Consider the following 15,164-nt stretch of genomic DNA (forward strand, 5'->3'; position numbering starts at 1 on the left):
AATATTGTATCTGGAAGTGATTACCCAACAACAACCTTATTTATTTATGAAGTATGGAGAATGAAGAACATGTTAAGTAAGAAGAGTATAGATGAGAATGAGTACATGAAATCAATGGTAAGAAAAATGAGTTCTAAGTTTGAGAAATATTGGGGGGAGTGTAATCTATTGATGGCAATTACTGCAGTGTTAGACCCTAGATTCAAGATGGTCCTGATCCAATTTTGCTTTCTTTTAATTTATCAAGAGACAGAAACTTCTAAGAATATTGAGCATGTCTCTCAAGTGTTGCGTGAGTTATATGATGAGCATGTTTAGGAATAGAATTCGACTCTTGAGGCACAAAGAGAGCAGGAAAATTCTCGAATTCTTGCTTCCAGTTGTTCCTCAAGTGCTGGGAAAATAATGCAGAGTAGTCGATCATTATTTAAATATTTGTTAGAAGCGTTGATACAGTGTAGCCTATTAAATCAGAACTGGACAATTATTTAGATGAGAGTGTATATATATATATATATCTGTAAAGAGGATTTAGAGGCAAGTTTTGATGCCTTGGAACGGTGGAAAGCAAATAGTCTCAAGTTTCGAACTTTATCCAAATTGGCTTGAGATATATTGGCTACACCCATTACCACAGTTAGTTCAGAATCAACATTCATTGCAGGAGGCAGAGTCATTGATCCTCATCGAGCTTCATTGTCAACTGAAATTGTACATATGTTGTTATGTGGGTCTAATTGGGTTAGAGCATTATATTGGCTTAAAAAATATCAACTAATTCTGTAAGTATTATATTTATTTGAATTTTAAGTTTTTATTTTACTATTTTATACACCAATTATTTATAGAAATATTAACTAATATTTTTTCTTGCTAATAGAAGGATGTTCCATCATAAACTCATATTCTCTTACCATAGCCATAGAGACTCAGATTGACTCTGATTCAAGTAAAATAATAATATTTCCACAATTTGTATTAATTTCACATTTTACTTTTAAATATTTGGATAGTTTGATTGTTTTATTTTATTTTGTTTGGAATGATATGAGTCATGACAGTTCAGGTAATTTCTAAGTTCTAACTCCTCACCATCTAGATTTCCTAAATTTTCTAATTGATAAATTAAATTTTGTATTGCTATCAAACATACATTGACAATATTACTATATTAAAAGTACTTGAGTAATGATGCAAGAGATTAAAAATGAGATTAATATTTTTTAGTGTATCAGTGTATGCAGGTTGTTGTCATGGTGATTTTGTTCAAGTTTGAGAACTTGCTGACTTTTGTCATGGTGATTTCAGATTTTGTAGAAGTTTGGTAACTTCCTATCATTATGATTTTGTTGAAATTTGGTAACTCAGTTGTCTAGCTGATTTTGTTGTAGTTTGATAACTTGTTGTGAACTTGTGTAATGCTAATTTTGTTTTGATTTGATAACTTGTTGAGTTGCTGTCATGGTGATTTTGGCCAAGATTGATAACTTCTTGTGTCATGTTGATTTTGGTTTAGTTTGATAACTTCCTTATTTGTTTTGATTTTGGCCAAAATTGGTAACTTGTGCATACTAATTTATGTAAGAGAATCTGGTTTGGTAACTTGTCTATGTTTATTATCTTATCTGCATACTAAGTTGTTATTTGATTTGTAATAATATCTTATTTGTAACTTGCCTACTGCTATACCTAATGGTTTATTTTATTTTACTAAGTTAAAAGTACTTGAGTAATCATGTAAGGGATTAAAAATAAGCTTAATGTTTTTAGTGTATTAGTATATGCCATCTGTTGCCTACTGGTTTATCTTCTTGTGTCATGCTAAGTTGCTATATTTATCTTATCTGATTTGTAACTTGCGGCTTGCCTACTGCTATACCTGAATCCCTAATAGTTTATTTTATTTCTCAAATTGCTTGTGTAATTGTATTGTATAAATGTGTTAGAGATATGACTTTGATGGTTGAGGCAAATTAAGTTTTGCATTCGTGTCAAATATCCATTGACAATATTACTAAGTTAAAAGTACTCGAGTAATCATGCAAGAGATTAAAAATAAGTTTAAACTTTTTTAGTGTATTAATGTATGTAGAGCAATAAGTTGGTGTCAAGATTTTTGACTCAATTCACGAAGATTGAGGACTTTATTGAGTTTACTCCACATTTTTTGTTTTAAAGTTTAATGTACTAAGTTTCATAATTTTTTGTTGTAAAATAATTTTTGATTCACTTGTTCCATTAGGATGTCAATGTCACTTAATGTACCTTGGCCATAGTGGAGTATTGAAAGCTTCATGATGTAAATTAATATTTAATTTGTTATTTCACGTTTGCATTTATTTAAATTTTTTATTATTTATTTTGCATTTACAAAAAAAGTTTCAGTCTCGAGTCGAGCTAGAGCTCAACTCGCTCGTTAACAACGAGCTTCAAGCCAAGCTCGAGTGTGCTTTACAAGTAAACGAGCCGAGCTCGATCTACACCTTAGGCTAGGCTTATAAACGAGTCGAGCCCAAGCTCGCTCGTCTTGTGAACGAGCCGAGCACGCACATCCCATGCTTGCTCGAGCTCGGCTTGTTTACAACCCTATTTGTTAGTAACAAAAATTTCTAAGAACACTAGTATTGGTGTAGGCAAATGAAAATACAAATCTAGAATTAGCTAACAATTCTACTAAGTTGTCTACATTAGAAAAGGCAAATGCATTTTTTTTTTCTTTCAAGCGACAATAAATCTACATATTTGGAGGGTTACAATTCCCTATCTATTGAGTATTTTATGAGTTATTTCTCTCTCATTCAAAATATTATTAATGTTGACGTTGTGTTCCGCACACTTGGGCCTAGTTCCAGCCACCCGGTCCGAGGACTTCGTATATGCACACAAGAGAAAATAAGGATGGCTCAGTGGGATTTGGGGAGCCTCTGATTCTTAAGTTGTCAATCTTCTTAGTAATTTGTGTGTGAGTGCAAGAGTTCTAATCGAGAATTTTGTACTTGGAGGGCGGCTTTTATACTAGGTTTCGGGAGATTGGACATCCCATACTCTGTGTCTGGGGGTTCATGTCACCTCCCATTGTAGCTCGGTCAAGATCTTTTAAAGCTACGTGGAGCCTAGGGTGACGCTATCAATGCGGCATGAACTCTAGGGTTGGCGCCATTAATGAAGTGTGGCTTCTCAAGTGGTGTCTTGCCAGTAGATGATCGTCGTCGTGATCCTCCATACCCTCTGTCAGAGAATCAAGGGTCGTTCGTGTTTCCTACCAGTCTGTCGATACAGGTCCTCGAGTGTTGGGTGTTGCAGGGGATGTCAGAAGCGGCGTGTCACAACCCCGCCCCAGCCTAGGACGAGGCCGCGACAATTTACCTGTTATTTCCTTATCATTATTAGTACTATATTATTATGTATATATTTTTTTCATACGAGGGTAATAAGGAATATGCGTGAATGTGTCACGCATGTACTCTGCACTTCTAGCTTAAAAGTACACCTGATAGATGATTTGTTCAATATTTTACATAAAGAACTCTCAGAGTCCATCATCCATTCATTAAGCATAACTAGTTCTAAATAAGAGGGGACTCAGTCCCTACAACACATACCAAAAAGGTGTTAACCATCATATGTGGGGTTACTATCACCCCACCATAGTATTTACATCATGCCCAAATGCATATTGTCTTAATGTTAATCCAACAAAACATCCCAATAGGGGACCCACCGTAAAACATAAAAACATAAATCATCATCATCAAAGTCAAACTTTCAAGGAAACTCTAAGCATTGGCCCCTCCCTCCTTGGTAGTGCCTAGCTCCACAACCTCTTCATCCATACCTGGATGTTTAAAACATAAACACAAAGTGAGTCTAATACTCAGTAAGCAATACACCATGCTATTAACATATTAATCACATAATCTTTTCTTTTGAAAACATGCATACATAAAACATTTACTGATTCTTGACAATGCCTTCATGCATAAACAGTTTAAGGAATAACTATACTTTCATGCATAAACATTTCTTTGAAATAACTTTACTTTACGTTTAACTTTCTTTGGCCAGTACACACTATTACGTCCCAGTGTGTTAGGGTTAGCAGTCTTTTGGACCTAGATCCAGCCCGTAGCCACAGTTGTGAATCCCTTTCATAGGGGGGCAGCACTAGGTGCACTACCAGTACTATTTACCTGGCATTGCAATCTGCCCATTCTTTGGTACCCTTTTTATTTATATGGCCGTTACATACTTTCATGCTTTCATTCATTTCCTTTCCTTTTATTTTAACCGTTTTCATTATCTTTCCTTAGTCAAAATGCATATGCAATTCTTTAAAAAGAGTGTTTCACGTCATATTACATATAGGTAACGCATAGCTATTTAAGAGAGAGCATGCATAAAAGTCTCATGATGCATTACCTTACATACACACAATTATAATCAATAGGGTGCTTAACAGGGGCTACCAAGAAAGGCTTGTACATAATATATACTCTTTCTTTAAAAGAATCTTTGAAGAGAGAGAGAGACATTCTTTCATAAGAGAGATTTGTGTAAGGAGCATGGTCATAACTACTTACCTCGTTCCTTTACAAGTAGGTTCCTTGAATCTTGAAAATAAACTCCTATTCAATGAAATGGGATAAACATATTAAAATTCATTTCACTTAAGGCTTTACTATCCGACACCCATACGTGCTCACTTAATTTCCAAGTTGGAATTAAAGCGTCTTCTTTAACCCATTTAACTACATACATGGCACTAAATCAACCATTGGTATCCTCATTCCGATTTTTAAAGAAACCCATGAAAGTACATAACTCACTTGCTGCCCCCTTTTAGGCCATTGTTTTCTATATAAGGGATTGATAGAAATCATAAGTTAGGATGTAAAGAACGGTAGAGATTTATTTAAGAATGGTAGGGAACGAGGAGGTACTACCAAATCTGGAATTTTATCAAAAGGGAATTTTGACAGCTTTGTAACATCATATGGGAAGTAGTCTATTGGCTTACAAGAGGTTGGTTTTTGTCACTTGTTCTTCAAGGGTTTTTCATACTAAAGTTTATCTTTGATCAAACAAAAGGAGTGAAGTTGAGCAAGGGGTAAAATGGGCTGGTTTAGGCTTCCAAAATAGAACATATCTTTAGAGATTTTGCAATACTTAGGCAGCTAGCAAGTTCTAGTATATTCATGGTCTTAAACATCCTTCACTTAACCAAAATCCCAACTATACAATTAAACAATATAAGGGTTGTAGAAGACTTAAGAAAATCTCATATATTTTTTGAAAACATAGCATAGATAAAAAGATACAACTCTTGGCAACTTAAAATTCCTAAAGTAAGCTTACTATTTCAATCTAGAAATTCTTAGTGGCTTACTTAGGCCATATATTTAAGTATATCTAATTTTTATAAACCTTCATTCCATTAATTTAACACATAAAAGCATAATCAAAACATGGCTTAGACTCGAGGAAACACAAGAAAGACTACAAAATTTGCCTTGCAACACACAGTTGGAACACACACCAAAACAGGGCATAACACACGGCTCCTTCATATACATATATACACAATAGATAAATTAATCATCACTTGTGACTAATCAACTTAAACAAGAAAATATATCATTTCAAATGATAAGAGACACACGGCAAAACAACCTCAAGGCACTCGGTCTGACCAGGAAATAGGGCTTTCGGTTACTACCCACTAGATCAATCATTAGAGAAAGCAATGAGAAACTGGTCTAGGAACTACCACAAAATACTCAGCTAGCCCAGAATTAGAAACCCCCAATTACAAGGCACAACTTGCTTAGAAAAAACTCAATCACAAGAAAATCTTACGGAAGGAACATTACCTGTTTTGGTCCCCTTTCAAGCCACAAAACGAACAACAAATGAGAAAAGGAAGAGAAATCCGAAAGATCCAAGGCTGGAACACAATAGAAAATTTCCTAAATAAAACCCTAGGTTAAACCCATAGATCTAAGATTCCAAACTAGAGATTAGAGTCATAGAAATTCACTTATGAGGTTGATTTCCTTGAAGATTTTCGGTAGAAATCTTAGGTTTAAGAAATAGGAGAGATCGGCTTGAAGAAAAGAGAGAGAACGTGCGAACTAGAGGAAACCGAGAGTCTCTCGTGTGAAGGAAGGAAACTTGAGAAGTTTTCTCTTTTGTGTGCCTTGGGACAAACAGGTGTAGGGGAATAAGGAAAATAAATTACTTACTTGCCTTGGAAGCCGTCGTGTAGGAGAAGGAAGAAATTCACTTGGCTTCTTGAGGAAGCTACGGTTTCAAGGAGAATAAAAGTCAATGGATTTAAATCAAACTTGTCCCATAAGTTAGGGAATAGATGGTTGAGATCAAAAGAGTTTGGATCTTTTCTTGAGTAAATAAAATTAAAGGGCTTGAAAGAAATATTATAAGGTCATAAAAAAAATACACCCTTGAATTATTTAATAACCCACATAAAATAAAATACACCCATCTTAAAATAAATTAATAAAATAATAAAAGTTTTTATCTCAAAATACTTAAAATTTTTAATAGATAACGTAAGGACCTACGTAGTAGGATTCAGGTATTACACAATGAGTCCTTATCAATTAGCTTTCTCGTGCTAGGCCTCCCACTTGGGTTGGTGTAACTCGCAGACTAGGTTCTTTAAGTGGCATTTGGGCGCCCCCTTATAGGATGAGACTTAGGCCGGGTTGAGCCCTCATTGTCCTATATGGGCTCAGTCCATGAGCCAGGAAGGAAATTCCCCGCACAATTAGGTTGGCAGAAAAAGATAGTTGACAAATAATAATTTAATTATTAGTTAAATTCTTAATTCACATATGATTAATATAATTGTAAAATATGAAAAAATAAGAAATTATTATTATTATTAATTTTATTATTATTTTGACTAACAGATGGATAATCCAATGTGAGAATATCTCTTGAAAAGAATAGACAAAAGGTAAAACATGTGATTTTAACCAAATTTTACCTTTGTCCACATCAATGCTAATGCTTAATATGACACATACGCGTCAAGTCATAATCAATCATAAAAGATATATTTTAAATTATAAAATTAGTGTGATAATAGAAAGAAAACTTAAATCAAAACCAAACGTGCCTAAAAACATAAAAGAAAGTCAAGAGATAAATTTTGCGGAAAAAAATATTTATTTGAATGTCTTTATACCATACACTATTCACATGTTAAATTAATTTAAATTTTATAAATTAAATTATGTTATGTGACTGATGTGTAATGTAAAGACTTTCAAACATCATTACTTTAACAAAAATACTTACTTTACATAATTTCTTTAAGATAAAAATAATGATGAAAATGATATAATTAGAACATATATAATTTATTAAAGAAGTCTGCATGGTAGCATGGCTGCCACCTATATATTTGCGTATTCCACCAAGGGATGGGTGACATCTGCCCATGACCATATATAACGCCTTGGTTATAGTTTATGCAATTTTGACACCTAGCTCTTTTTCACTTCACCTTCGACTTCTTCTTCCTTGGCTAGCCAAGAGGTCATATGAGCTTCAATTTTGCAAAATCAAGCAAGTTTTCTTACTTAGCTCGAAATGTTGCTGATATGATGTTTATATTGTTTAATCTTTGAAAAACAAAAAAGAGTTTATAAGTAGAGGTTGATCAAAAAATCAAGTGAAAAGTGCAATTAGGGTTTTGGGTTGAGCATGTACTTAGGGTTTATGTGTTAATATTTCTAGACCGTGTATGATATTGAAGTTATGCTATAATTTTAGACTTGATTGTGATATATATTTAAACATGGTTATGTGTTATTAGAATTAGGGTTTCAAAAAAAAAATAATTTTTAGAGATAAAAAGAGTTTAGGTATTTCAGCCAAGAGAAGTATTTTCAACAGATGAAACCTGTTTTGTAATTAAGCTATTTTCATGTGCATGTTAACCTAAAAAGAGTCAAATAAAGAGAAAATATGAGAAATTGAAGAAAAAAATGACTTTTGTAGATAAGTTATTCAGCTATACTATGATGAATTAGGGTTTGTGAGTTTATGTCAATTTAAAATGAAAATCTTGGAAGAAAAAAGAACATTTAGTATTCAGCCATGGCAACAAGTCATACCTTTGGCACTCTATGTATGATGTTGAAAACTTGAATGGGATTAAAAATGAATAAAGCATGATTTTAGGGTTATGGTGTAAAAGTGTTAAAAGAAATGAAATATGGAAAATATGTGAAAAGTGTTAGGAGAGATTTTTATTAAATAATATTTGGTTCAATGTATAAAATTTGGACTTAAGGTATTAAGAGAAAATCATCAAGGGTTAAGAGAAAATAAATAATTTAGGTTTTATATCATTCTTCCACTTGAGAATTTTGACGCTTAGAATTATCATTAATTAGAAATATGCATAAAAAGATGAAATAAATAGGAAGAAAATGATAGGTAAGAAAAATGGTAGAAAACGAGATCAAAATGGTCAAAACTGTAAAGAAGTAATAAATGTGAGCAGAATCGGCAAATTTTTTTTTTTTTTTTGGAAGGAATACTTTTCTTCAACACTTCCCTTAGAGCAAGGAAACAATACATGAAGGACACTCCTCCATATCCACTATTACATCATATACTTGTAATGCAGATTTAGCTAAAGTATGAGCTACAAGATTAGCCTCCCTTCGCACATGATGAATAGACCATCTTGAAAAACTCAGCAACTTTGATTTGATGTCACTAATCACCATCCCATAGCTAGACTGATTGCCATCCTCCTTGGAGGTGTCGTTGATCACTTGAAGTGAAACACCTTCAAGAATTATATCCTGCATACCCATCTCCAAACTAAACAGAGGAGCATGTAGAGCTCCCATAGCTTCTGCCAATAAAGGATAAAAAACTGATGATCTATTCAGTCTCATACTAGCTAAAACTAACCCTTCACTATCTCTGATTACAACTCCAATCCCAATAATACCTTTGCTCCCTTCTGTTGCAATATCCTTATTAACCTTAAAAGAATTCAAAGGGGGAGGTTCCCACTTTGGAACCAAATTGCTAGAGCATGTAGAAGTGATGACCTTCTTAGAGTGAGCATCCTACTACTCCTTTAAAACCTCTTTAGATTGTAGAGCTATCACATTTGGATGCTTGAAATCACTCTGAGAAATATAATGGTTCCTTCTCTGCCATACTCTCCTTGCTACCACTTCTATCTCTTCCACAACTGCTGACTCAAAGCTTGTGCAGATGCCCTTAAAGAGTTCAAGAAATGTCTTCTTCCAGTAGGCACTCTTCTGAATTTGTTTGGAACATTGGCTCCAGACATCTTGTGCTGCTGGACATGACCCACATATTCCTCTTCAAAGCAAATAGGATAGTTTGGACTTTCCACAACCTTCTTTTATAATGGTTTAGATTAGTAGGAAGACCATCTAAGCAAGCTTTCCACAGAAAGATCCTACCAGCTGGATGGATGTTCAACTTCCAAATAACTGACCACACTGCACTTAGTGTTGGAGCATGAAGGTTGACCCTTTAATAGTTCTTTTAATTCTTTGTGAAAATGGTATGCACTTCTCACTGTAAACTGACCATTAGAAGAACCATTCCATATCAATTTGTATGGTTTGTTGGTACAACTAATAGGAATCTTCATAATAATCTTAGCTTCCTCCCTTGCGAGAATTCCTTCAATTAGAGTAGCTCTTCAGTGATTAGTGTCTGGATCAATAAGCTGATGAACTTTAGCATTTTCATCAAGATCCTTTGCTACACTTTGAATTATGAAAGTAGTGGGTTTAAGAATCCACCATTTATCCTTCCAAATGTGAACCTCTCTTCCATTTCCAATTCTCCATGAAGTGCCCTTCTCAAGTAATGATCGAGCAGCAAGGATGCTTCTCCAAATATAGGATGGTTTTCCACCCACTTTAGCTTGAAAGAAATGGAGCTTTGAGAAGTATTTAAGTTTTACGACTTAGGGAAGCTAATGAATGAGGGCCTTGGAGTAGCCTCCACTCTTGTTTTGCTAGCATAGCCAAGTTAAAACTTTCCAACTCTCTAAAACCCAGCCCTCCCACTACCTTAGACTTCACCATTGTGTTCCATGAGATCAAGTGAATTTTCCTCTCCTTATCTTGCTACCTCCACTAGAAATTCTGTATTACCTTATTGATCTCTCTAAGCAGGTTACGAGGAAGTTTAAAAACTCTCATACTATAAGTAGGCAGATCTTGTACAATAGATTTGAGAAGAATTTTTTTGGCTGCGTGTGAAAGAGACTTGAATTTGAAGTTGCTGATTCTGTTTCTGACTTTGTCCAAGATACTTCCAAAAGATTTTTGATCGACCTCTTCCAACCATGGCTGGCAAGCCCAGGTATTTCTCATAGGCCATACTTGATCTAATTCATGCAATGCTCAAGATAATATCTTGTGTTTCACTTGAAGTATTCTTGTTGAATTGAATAGAAGTCTTCTCCTTATTAAGGGTAGGTTTGGGGGCTAAAACAAAACATAAAATTCTCATCTCATTTCATCTCATTATTATACCTTTTTCAAATGTCCATACAAAATATAATAAACAATTCAACTTTTTTCAAATCCCAATACACATTTTTCAAATTCCAAAACCATAATAATATTAAAACTTAATATTTTAAACTTCAAAACAAAACACAAAATTCTCATCTCACCTCCCAAACCTACCCTAAGTCTTTGCCCATAAGCCTTTTCATAAATGTTTAGCAAAAATATCAACCTGCTCCACTCAAGAGAATTTGCTCTGCAAAAAATTAAATTGTCACCTACAAAAAAGAGATGATTAATGTGAAGTTTGCCTCTTTCAAGAGGGACTCCAGTGATAGAACTAGTCTAATCTGCATTATTCGAAAGAGAACTCACGACTTTAGCACAAAGGATAGAAAGGTAAGGTGATAATTGATCACCTTGCCTAATCCCTCCAGAAGGTTTGAAAACAGGCTAAGGAAGACCATTAATCAAGATAGAGTAAGATAATGAATCAACACACTTCATCACTGAGTCAATCCACTTCTGTTCAAATCCCAACTTGCTCATGACAGCTCTTAAGAAATCTCATTCAATACGATCATAGGCCTTACTCATGTCAAGTTTCAAGGCCATAAAACCATATTTACCTGATAATCTACTATTCATGGTATGCATGGCTTCATAGGCTACAATGATATTATCCGAGATTAGTCTCCCAGGGACAAAAGCTGATTGGGTTGGAGAAATAATCTCTAGCAAGATCCTTTTCAGCCTCTTTGCAATGGTTTTTGAAATGATCTTATGAAGAACATTGCAGAGACTAATTGCCCTAAAATAAGACATCTTGGTGGGGGATTTTATCTTGGGAATAAGGGCAATGAAAGTGTCATTAATATCAGTAACCATACCATCAAAGTTGAGAACAAATAAGGCAGCTTCAGTAACTTCTCTCGTCCAACAGAATCCCATTAAGTCTGATAAAATGTAGGAGGGAAACCATCTGGACCTGGAGAGTTAAGAGGGTTCATTTGGAACACAGCCTCCTTCACTTCTATAGCAGTGAATTTCTTAGTCAACAATCTATTCATATCTCCAATCACAACAGACTGCATGGGCCTCAAGCACATCTCAATCCCTTCAGGGTAACCTGTTGAAAAAAGATCATGAAGAAATTTGTGGAACTGAGCACTTATAGCTTCTGGGTTGGTAACCATGAAACCTGAATCATCAATTATTTTGTGAATAGTATTAGTTTTCCTCCTCTGATTTGCACATTGGTGGAAAGACTTGGTATTTCTATCACATTCTTTGAGCCATCTCTACTTAGCCCTTTGCTTCTATTTAATATCCTCCTCTTCAAGAAGCTTATCAACCTCCTTTTGTAAATCTTTAATATTGTTTCCCATCTCACCCTTGTTTGACTCTTGAAGCCTCGAAAGCTTAGAAAGTTTGGAGTTGATAATCCTTTTGAAATTTCCAAAATTCACCTTACTCCAGTTAGGTGCCGTTTGGATAGTAAATTGAGATAAGTTGAGATAAAACTTGAAAGTTGAATAAAATATTGTTAGAATATTATTTTTTTAATATTATTATTGTTTTGAGAATTGAAAAAATTGAATTGTTTATTATATTTTTTGTGAAAATTTGGAAACGTTGCAATGATAAGATGAGATAAGATGAGATAAAACACTTCTTGTATCCAAACTAGGCTTAATCAACTTGGCTTTGCACCTTTGAAGACCTTATGTAGCAATTGCCAACTTGTGAGAAGCCAACATAGGTTTCTTCCATTCCTCCTTAACTAATAACAGACATTCTTCCCTTAATGCCCAATTAGCTTCATATCTGAATGGTTTATCTATTTTGGTTTTATCCTGAAACTGAGAAGCCATAGTGAGAGTAATGTTCACATAAAAATATATCTGCAAATATACAGAATCATAACAAGTAGTAAAATGTTTTAAAGAAAACGGTTATCGAACCCACATAGAATAATTATGATATTGAGTATTGAAACTGACTAAATTAATTACTATTAGCAAAACTGAAATTTGAAGAATGATTTATCTAAATTAAACTGAAGAAAATAACATTAAAATTAAGATCTTAAAAATAATAATAATAGATTTAGAGTATTTGACTTCACCTAACAAATCCCACACAATTTATTCTTCTTTTCTATAAAATCTCAATTATTTCAAGTTGATGATAAAAATCCCTTAACTATTTAATATTTTCTCTCGGACAATACCAAAAATATCTCCAACTAATAACTCCATATCTCTATGTGAATTTAACTAATTGGAGACTCATTAAGTTCTTTGGATTTTTCTTAAAAATCACACTAGTCGTAGTAAAGCATCTCTGTTTTTGCTCAACTAATGGTGTTTAATCTTAGAGCTGTAATCACAAATCACCTCTCAGTCTCATCGCAATCCAAAAGATCTAACAATAGTTAGCTAGAAAATTGTAAGCATTAAGAACATGGAATAAACACACAATTGTGGAAATATTGAAAATAAAATAACTTGGAATATAAACTGTGTGTTCAATTCTAGGTTACATCAATGCTCTAGAAAATAGAATTACTTTATAATGAAATTAAAAAGAAAAAGAATAAAACTGGTGTTCTTCGTTGAAGTCGATTGATGAAGCATACAACTCTCACCTCTGCCTTCCAGTTCCGCCTTCTTGAACGAACACTTAAAGAATCAATTCTGGAACTCTTAAACTCAGACTCAGACTCAAAAACATAAAAACCCTCGACTCTGATTCAGAACTCTAAAACATAAAACTAAGATTAATAACCATGACTTTGATTCAGAACTCCGACTCCTTATTCATCCCACAAGACGAGATTAAATAGATGTCAAAACTCAAATCCGGAAACAAAATAAATGCAGCTACAATTTAGCCTAAAAATTTAGAAAATAGCTTCTAAAGATAGATGTTAACATAAAAGGAAATTATTCCAAGAATATCGGAATTATCTAAAATGGAAGATTCAGTGATATGTGGCTTGAATTGCGGAGTTTGAGAGGATTTGGTCATCAATAGATTGATTGCGAAACTCGGGAGGGTCCCACCGGGTAGATGCCGTGTGTGCTGAATATAACTAACAAGCGTGGAGGTCACAAATGCATGGGCGTGGAGATCACAAAGACCACACGGCCCTCTCCTCGCCTATCGAGTGGAAAGACTCCCGACCAGGATGAAAGACTCCTCTCGCATTTTCTAGTTGTTGCCCACGATGTCGTTTAGGTTTGTCGTTTAGACTAATCGCCCAATCTTACCGCCTAGAGCTTTGTCGCCAAATCTTCGTGCCTTATGGTCACAAGTTTCCTCGCCTATCGAAAGGTAAGTCTTCTCGCCTTTGGGTGAGAGAAATCTCTTTGCTGCTCAAGGGACAAGGGTTCTCACCCAAATCTCATATGCTCTCTTCAGATCTCGCTGCCTCTCATCGGTCTGGATCTGTAGTCTCTTCTTTTGTACGAAAATGCTCTAATTTTGCACTAAATGTTCTCATTCATTCAAATCCAAGAAAATAAATAAAAATATATAGAAATAAAATAAAATCAATAGTACTGAAGGGAAAATGACATTTTTCATAAATAAAAGAGTGACAAAAATCACATAAAAATAACACTTATCAAGTGATAGGCCTTTGGTCTGAGCTTTGAGCTGCCTCAGTCTTAACAGTAGAAAAAGCAAACATTTCATGCCAAGTTGCATTGCCAAAGGCTCGATCCAACATTTCTTTAGTAAACTGCCTACCTTCTCTGTTATTACTCCAAGTAAACATATCTCCCATAAATCCTAGATCACTCAAACCACAGTCCTCTACAGCTAGTTTGAAATCTTCCATTTGACAATAAGGTCTCTTGGCTGCCCCATACTTTTCATGCTGGTGTAAAATCTCAGTAAACTCTCCCATGCGAAGCCGTGCCATACCAACATGAGGTTTTAGAGCTTTTAAAAGCTTCCATCTATCAGTTCTCCTAAAGGTCAAAGGATTTCCATTGAAGCTTGTTAAGATCCATTCCTTCCCTACTAAAGGATGTGTTACTCTTAAAGAGACGTGACTCTTGGTGTAAGATTCAAGACCCACTACATTATCCCATCTCCACAAAAAAACAATTCCTCCACTAAGACCTTTGTTGTCAATCACAAAACTATGATCAAAGCCTAACTTTGTTCTCATTGTTTCAACTTTTTCTCTATTACACTTAGTTTCAATCTTGAAAATGAAACTTAGGCTCTTATTCTTCACCAAAATGTGAAGTTCTCGAACTATCCGAGGGTTCCCAATCCCTCAGCAGTTCTAACTTAGACATATTATTGTTGTTGGTGGAGCTGCTTAGCATCCTCCACCAGTTTTTCCTGGTTTAAGCTCTCTCCAGGTAAGAGCACTATTTTTGACTTCTTAGTAACCCTTCTACCTTCCCCTCCCTCTTCAAACAACCTGCACCCCCTCTTGTTTAAACCATATTTATCAGAGTGTACATTATGGACATTAGAAGAATCACAAGAATGAGCAAAATTATCACGGGCTCTTCTTTTCCAACTGGCCTGTTTTTTGGACTTAGCTAACACTTGAATCTGATTAGTAGTGAAGTGATCCAGTGAGCTAACTTG

At 34.6% G+C, this 15,164-nt stretch overlaps 1 long non-coding RNA gene across 1 annotated transcript; it reads right to left on the reverse strand.

Moving 5' to 3' along the window:
- Positions 1-3,550: 3,550 nt before the first annotated feature.
- On the reverse strand, positions 3,551-6,179 carry LOC109005886. Its single transcript, XR_001998535.2, has 3 exons — positions 5,871-6,179; positions 4,581-4,625; positions 3,551-3,835 (listed from the first exon to the last, which is right to left on the reverse strand). It is a non-coding gene; the product is annotated as an uncharacterized LOC109005886 (long non-coding RNA).
- Positions 6,180-15,164: the final 8,985 nt, after the last annotated feature.

The sequence above is a fragment of the Juglans regia genome, chromosome 13 (assembly GCF_001411555.2).
Source record: "Juglans regia cultivar Chandler chromosome 13, Walnut 2.0, whole genome shotgun sequence".
In the NCBI taxonomy this organism is placed as follows: Eukaryota; Viridiplantae; Streptophyta; class Magnoliopsida; order Fagales; family Juglandaceae; genus Juglans; species Juglans regia.